This window comes from Teleopsis dalmanni, unplaced genomic scaffold, assembly GCF_002237135.1.
Source record: "Teleopsis dalmanni isolate 2A unplaced genomic scaffold, ASM223713v2 unscaffolded_contig_1881, whole genome shotgun sequence".
Classification (NCBI taxonomy): Eukaryota; Metazoa; Arthropoda; class Insecta; order Diptera; family Diopsidae; genus Teleopsis; species Teleopsis dalmanni.
The window spans coordinates 1-7318 of NW_024033263.1; the positions used below are offsets into that span (position 1 = coordinate 1).

Below are 7318 nucleotides of genomic sequence, written 5' to 3' on the forward strand. Positions count from 1 at the left end.
AAATCAAAAATTAATTGAAGCTTGATTATAGATATATTACTTTGTTACTTGCAAAACCTGTGAGAACTTATGCAACAGATGAAGTCATATCCTTTATTGAAGAAGTGAGAAAGTATTTTTTGTATCTGATAAAATTGTTTTAGTAATTTAGATTATAGGAAAAATGAAAAGACTTTATATGTTTGTTTTGTATTTATCAATTATATTTTAAAAAATATAAATATAATATATTAGATATAATTTATATTATTTTAAATCACACTTTTCTTTTCGTTAAAATAATTTATAACTAATTAGATTATGCATTATTCAATCCAAACCATATCCAGCTCGTAATTGCCTTAGTGCCGTTTCACTTAGTCCATTACGAATTAAAAGTGATTCCGCTTGGCTAATGACGTTCCGGAGGTGTTCCAACGTTTGCACGTTTTTTGAATATTTCTCCGAAATATATTTATGGCGATACTTAATCTTTGCCTTATTAATTTTATTATTAATGCGCGATCGCCGGCAAAATTCAGCACGCTGAGGTCGCAACTGTTCCTCACGACTAAGTGGTTCTTCTGAACCTGAGGTGGTGTTGGTGGTTAGTCCACAACGTTCGACAATAATTGGATTTTCGACCAACATCTGCTGAATGTAACGTTCCTCCTCTTTGTGATAAGTTTTCTTATAGCGCTTCAGTTCCTCTGACATATTGCGCTCGATGGTGGCCAGTTTAATTTGTTGTATTGCTGGCGAAAAGTTTTGCACAACATTTGCATATGAATTTTGAAAATATATTATTATTATTATTAAGTAATAGGCTGTTAAAGCACCCCGACCTATGAAATCTATTGTGCGCCTATAGGCCCAACTAGGACAATTTTAGACTACTTATAAATCTTGTAATTGCTGTGGGCTTAATTTCACCTATTTGATTTGGGACTAAGATCCCGCTTCCAAGGTAGTCGTCTTGCCGCCGCTGAGCAGTTGCAAAGAATATATTCTGATATTTCTTTCTCCTCATTAGAGAGTCGACAGGAATCACTTTATACCTCCATTGGAGGTATTTTTGGGTCATTAAAATAATAAAAAAATTTAATAATACATTTACTTACACAATAAAGGTAAAATTAATTGAATCTCAATATCTAACACTTAGAAGTTAGATACATAAGTAGTTTTCTATAACGATTTAAAGTATCTTAATTGTAATAGTAGATGAGACAGGTACTATTACATTACACTTAAAGAACACTTAAAACATTTTGAGGTAACTTGAAACATTTAAAACAAAATCGCATTATTCAAATTGAAATAATTTGATAAAAACCTTTTTGATAAAGAATTTCCTAAAAACGACTTAAATTCCTTTATCATCACAACCCAATAAAGCGCAATTTAAGATTAATCTACAAAACAACCCCAACAAACGGGAAGCTTCTCATTGTTATATTTGCCATATCCTTTCAAATATTTACTCAATGGCACAACGAAAGATTCTTTCTGAAAAAATACAAAATAAATGTTCGCAATTGCGGTTTACAAGCAATTTCTTAAAACATATTTTCAATTTCTTTATTTACTACCAACAACTTTATTTATATCTGAAAATGTAATACTCGTACATATTTATTTTGTATTTGCAGGATTTTGTGCAAGGACTTTCGATACTGTCGCGTGGTTCAGTGGAGGAAAAATTACGCTGGACATTTTCATTGTACGACATCAATGGCGATGGCTTTATTACGAGGGAGGAAATGACTGATATTGTGACTGCCATATACGAACTGATGGGACGACTGCCTGACGAAATGCCGGAGGAGGAGAAAATCAAAGGCAAAGTCGAGCAAATATTTCAGGTGAGTGGTAAGATGAAGCACATCAGATGCGGAAACGATAAGTAAGAAATTTAACGAAAAATGACAGCAGGATGTCATTTTGAATTCATAATATCGTCTGTTGGACAGGAAGTCTTAACTTTGTAGGTATTGTTGGACCTACTTTTTTGTTAAGTATTTTTATGTTAATTGGATAGATTTCCGTACTGTGTACCTACTATACGTATATTTATATAAACATATATACCTAAATATATTAAAGGAACGTAGTGCTCGTATTCGAAATATTTGGGCATTTTTGAAAGTGGTTTAAGGGATTTGCATTTTCTTCGAAAAATGAGCTATGCATATCAAAAAATAATATTCTTGTCGCATAAATATTTTATAAATGAATTATTAAATCCAGTATAATTTGTTATAATATGCAACTATAAAACAATAAAGCTTCTGTTACTTGTAGGAATAAGTTTGAATGTATGTAGCTTTGAGACAATAATATATTATGAACACAGTGTAGGATTTTGCTTTACTGAATATAATTAAATAGTAACGACTTTCAAATAAAATATTGCCTGTAGGAATGACTGGGACAGAGAATTTATTTAGCAATTCCAACCACGTTTCTCTGTGAAAGTAGTTCAAATATTTTTCTTTTCTTGGTTCAGTTATTGTCAAAGCGTACCAAAACTAAGCTGTCGTATTTATTAAACATTCTACTTATAATACTCAGTTTAAATATTTAAATAATAATAATTTTTCATAAAATTATCTGAGTTATTCGTAATTTTCTTAATTGGATATAATTTCTGTTTGTTAAATAATTTAATGTATTTTTGGGTCAAGAGGTTTTTCATTCTACTATCTTTTCTTTGTATTCAATCAAAAAGGATTGTATAAATATATATATTTTTGGAATATTCTAATATCACTGATTTCAACATATAACACTTTATTAATAATTATATTTGGTGAACTTTACAATATAAAATTGCTACAATCAAACAATACCACAAATACAATTATTAAATGCCCACTTTCACTATCTTTTTGATTAAAAATACTCTTGATTAAGATTTGGAGTTATATACTCTTACAAAATAGCTATAGTAGATGTATAACTTATTTTAAACACTTTAAAAGTTGATAAAGTAGTGGGGTGGAGAAAAAAATGTAAAATTATAAAACCAATATATAATTTTTACTATAACTTTACTGTTAATATGTTTTACACATATCGATTCGTAAAACTGACAACCGATTCCTTTTTGAAAAATTCTTTTTATCTTCTGAATCTCAAGGAATATTCTGTCTCTTTCGGTGACAGATCCAATCATCCACTCAATTAACTACCCCAGTCAACTGCATAAGCGAAACTGTCGCGCAACAGGCGTATGAAAATTCTGACGCTTTTAAACGTATATATTTTAAGGTTACATAGAGTTCTCTATGCATTACCATAAAGTCGAATTTTTCTATTTATTTAGTGGTTATACGGTTTTAGAAAAACATTCAGTTTTTATATTATTTTATCGGAAATTTCGATTTGTTAATTATATAAAGTCTCCCATTTATGGAATGATGTATGGTACAATAAAAGCAGCAGTAAATTATTCCATGTGTTAATGACGACGAAAAATCAATATTATATTCTCCGATTCTATTTGCCAACTAAATACCTATGACTTATCGGTGTAGAAAACACTTAAGAAACTTATGTCGACCGAAGTACAAAAAAGTTACTGTAAGTAAAATTTCGCAATTCCTGTGAGGGGTTCTAATATTTCAATTCAACTTATTTTTTATTGTTAATTTCCGAGTACTACGTTTTGAACACAAGTAATGGAACAGAACTATGTTGAAGAGTTAAAGGTAACCGTAACCTCCTTGAGCAATTAAATACAAAGCCACTAGATACTAGATCTAGTACTTTGGTACTAAATAAAACAAACTTAGTGTTGGATGTTAATGGAATAGATATAGGAAAATAATAGAATAAAGTAATTCTACTCCTGTTATGATTAGTAATGACTGATTAGTAACTATTTAATTGGATTGTCATAGCCGATAACTTTTTAGTTGGACTTTTTTAGTTACCAATAGCAAATTGATTACCGTAGAAAGAGTTGAACCAAACTTATTGCAAAATATTAATATGTAAGTAAAATGTTTTAGTTCCAGAAGGAGGTTTCCATCTACTAAGGAAAACATTTTTGTTTTACTAAGATAAGATAGCCACGTATAATTCAGTAATTACCACTGTTGAAATTAAAGAATTTAATATCAAATCTATAAATCTTTCTTCTTATTCGCATTATTTAATACATCCTTTTAACTGTTTGGTTGAAAAACTTTCTGTTAAATAAAAGTGATATCCTTCCACAATAGTTATTTTGCAAATGTGGTCAAAAGCTTACCCTTTGGTAAGGGTAAAATCAGTTTTGTTGAGAAACGAGTAACCCCCATTAAGAGGACATTATATTGGAAACTAACAACATATATCTAGATTTACCAAAGAGGTTAATCTGTGAAACAAACGTACAAAACGTAACAAAAATGGTTCAAATATCAATATCTTCCCACAATTTGAAAATATTTCTATATAGTTGTACGTAAATTATTAGACCCGCAAACTTGAATTATTAATATATAATTGAATTGTTTATATATAGTTTTGAAACCCTAGTGCAGTATTTAACTTATTTCAAAATAAATAGACTCTGTTATTTAATTGTCACAGTCTTCCGATAACATGCCCGTGCTTTTTGGCGTGGATGAGCCTACTTCTTTACGTACTAAGCCTCTTTTTTTTACTGCATCTCTCTCCCATAAGTACTAGGGTAATGTTTCCCACACTGCTCTCCAGGTCATTGATGGAAATCTTCTCTATTCACCCCTTCGACTTGGTTTTAGTCAGTTTCTTACGATATTCTTGGAGTCATATATATTATGTTCTCAGCCAAAAATTTGATTAATAAAAATAATAATAAAAAAAAATATTGTTCTTTCAATTTCACTATTATTTGATAAAAACCTTTCTATCGAAAACATTAGCTTATATTAAGAAATTAGTTTCTTTCGTCAAAACGTACATTAAAAATTAATTTATTATCTTTAATGTTAATTTTTTCTTGTCGAGAGCGACGCTTCTTTATTACGAAAAGAATCTGTTTAACTTTTAAACGGATTCGAATAGTAAAGAAAAGACAAGGATAAAAATTTTATTTAATTTATTGAAATTTGGCTGATCATACAACGCTATTTCGAGAGTTGCCATGTACTGTAGACACTGTCAGTAGTCTTAGGAAATATTCCAATTTCATAATTAGTTTACAATCCGTAGTCTAAAAAACTAATTTAAATTAATATGAAATTACTTAATTTTTCAGAAAATGGACATAAATCGTGATGGAGTTGTTACACTGGAAGAATTCCTGGAGGCGTGTCGAAACGATGAGGCTATTTCGAGTTCTATGTCGGTGTTTGATACAGCATTCTGACCATATCCAATGGACGCAGGAGATGAATATTCAAACTTAAAACGTTTGGAGACAGGCAGCAGTAAAATACGTAACAATAAACGTCACAACCAACAACAACAAAAGAAAAATTCTCAACAACAACGACAAACTCAAAAGGAAAGAAGTAAAAATAACGACAAACGTAAGTCAAACCTTAAATATCAAAAAGAGCAGGAAAAAACTATAGATAAAAAAACACATAAATTAGCAAGTAGAGGTAAGACTAATGAGATAAAAATTCAATGTATTGGCGAAGAAATAGCTGAAGATGTCAGATCAATTGCAAGCATCACAACAAATCTGGCATCTGAAAGCGAGGAAACAAGTGACGATTCCTCCTTCTGTCGGCATTGTTTGCGTCCACAGTCTGAATTGCAATTACGTTTTATAAAACAACGTCAACGTATGAAGGAGCAGCAACAGCAACAACAGCAACAGCAAAAACAACAACAACAGAATCACCACAGGCAACGCAAACGCAGCAAACACAGACAACAACAAAATCGTCAAAATCGTCATAACAGAAGTAAAAGTAATCGTAGAGACGCAAGACAAGGTACGAATCAAATACTGCCAACACGGCGCGTAGACTTAAATGCTGCCAATGAAGAAGCTATACGTTTTCGTTGTCCACAAGTTGGACCGCAATTTGGACGTGACGTTCACCTGCCGCCAATGCATTTTCACCATCCGCAAATACAGCAACAATTCGCATATCAACAGCAACAGCAATTGCAACAATATCAATATACACACCCATACATCTATACACACACACATACACATCAACATCAATATGCACACTCTCATCCAGCGCACCAACACCAACACCAATATCAACATCAACAACACCAACAACATCAACATCATCAACAACATAAAAAACATATACACTCAACACAACAACAACAACAGCAACCACAACAACAACAACACTGTACAATTATCACAATTGAATGCGAACCAAATGAACAACATAATCAAAATGCAAATCAAAAATTATCGCCAACTTTAACTGCCACAGCAACTACCAATGGACAATGTTGCACCCAAAGCTTACGTACAAAAACTAGTACGGCTGGTAGCAGCTACAGTAGCCGACATGTCAGTCCGGCGCATATCGGTTCCACTGTCGCTGCTGACGAGTCACGGCAACAGCAGCAACATTTTTCACAACTGCCACTAGCACAGTCAGCCACAGCCAGCAGTGATGTTGCTGCTGTCGTTGGACCAGAAGTTGAAGAGCAACGACAAGACCGGGAACCAACAACTCCTGACTCACCTTCGCTAGTAAAGGTGCGCACTTGGTACACTGTGGCAAAACAGGGTGTCTCCTGCTAATATTATCAGGAACATAAGCACAAACTTTTGTCTTTTTATGGAGCATTACTTATTCCTTGATGTTGTAATATTAAGACAACTTTCCAAGAAAAAACGTTATATGATCATTGTTAATAGTTAAAATGTTTATAAGGTTAAATTGAATCAAACACATACAAATATTGTTGCCAACCCAGAAGCAAAATATTTAATTAATTTTAAGATAGGAAAATATTTTTGAATTTATTTATGTTGATTTTATTGTTCATTTATAGATGTGAAATAATTATTAACTACTGATAAATATATAGATAAGGACTTTTATATATATATAAATATATATGTTAGCATAAAATGTGTTTGTGAATAAGCTTTTTAAATTTTAAATAATAATTATATACTTAATAATTGGTCAATAAATGTATGATAGATGATATTATTTTTGTAGAACAATTATTTTTCAATTATTAATCTTTTTTTCCTTTTTAGCATATAAGGCTACATCTTAGATAAAATAAAACTAATTCTGTCACGGTTTAGGAGTTCCTTCATTGGGTATAGCAAAGCCTCAATATTATGTAGCAGGGCCGTAGCAAGCATTTAATTTATAATTTTAATTCTATTTTTTAAAGTGTAAAGGCATACTTCTCTCAGAAC

At 31.3% G+C, this 7318-nt stretch overlaps 1 pseudogene; it reads left to right on the plus strand.

Annotated features, from left to right (window-relative positions):
• Positions 1-1631: 1631 nt before the first annotated feature.
• Positions 1632-6878, plus strand: LOC119664392 (annotated as a pseudogene).
• The last annotated feature ends 440 nt before the right edge of the window (positions 6879-7318 follow it).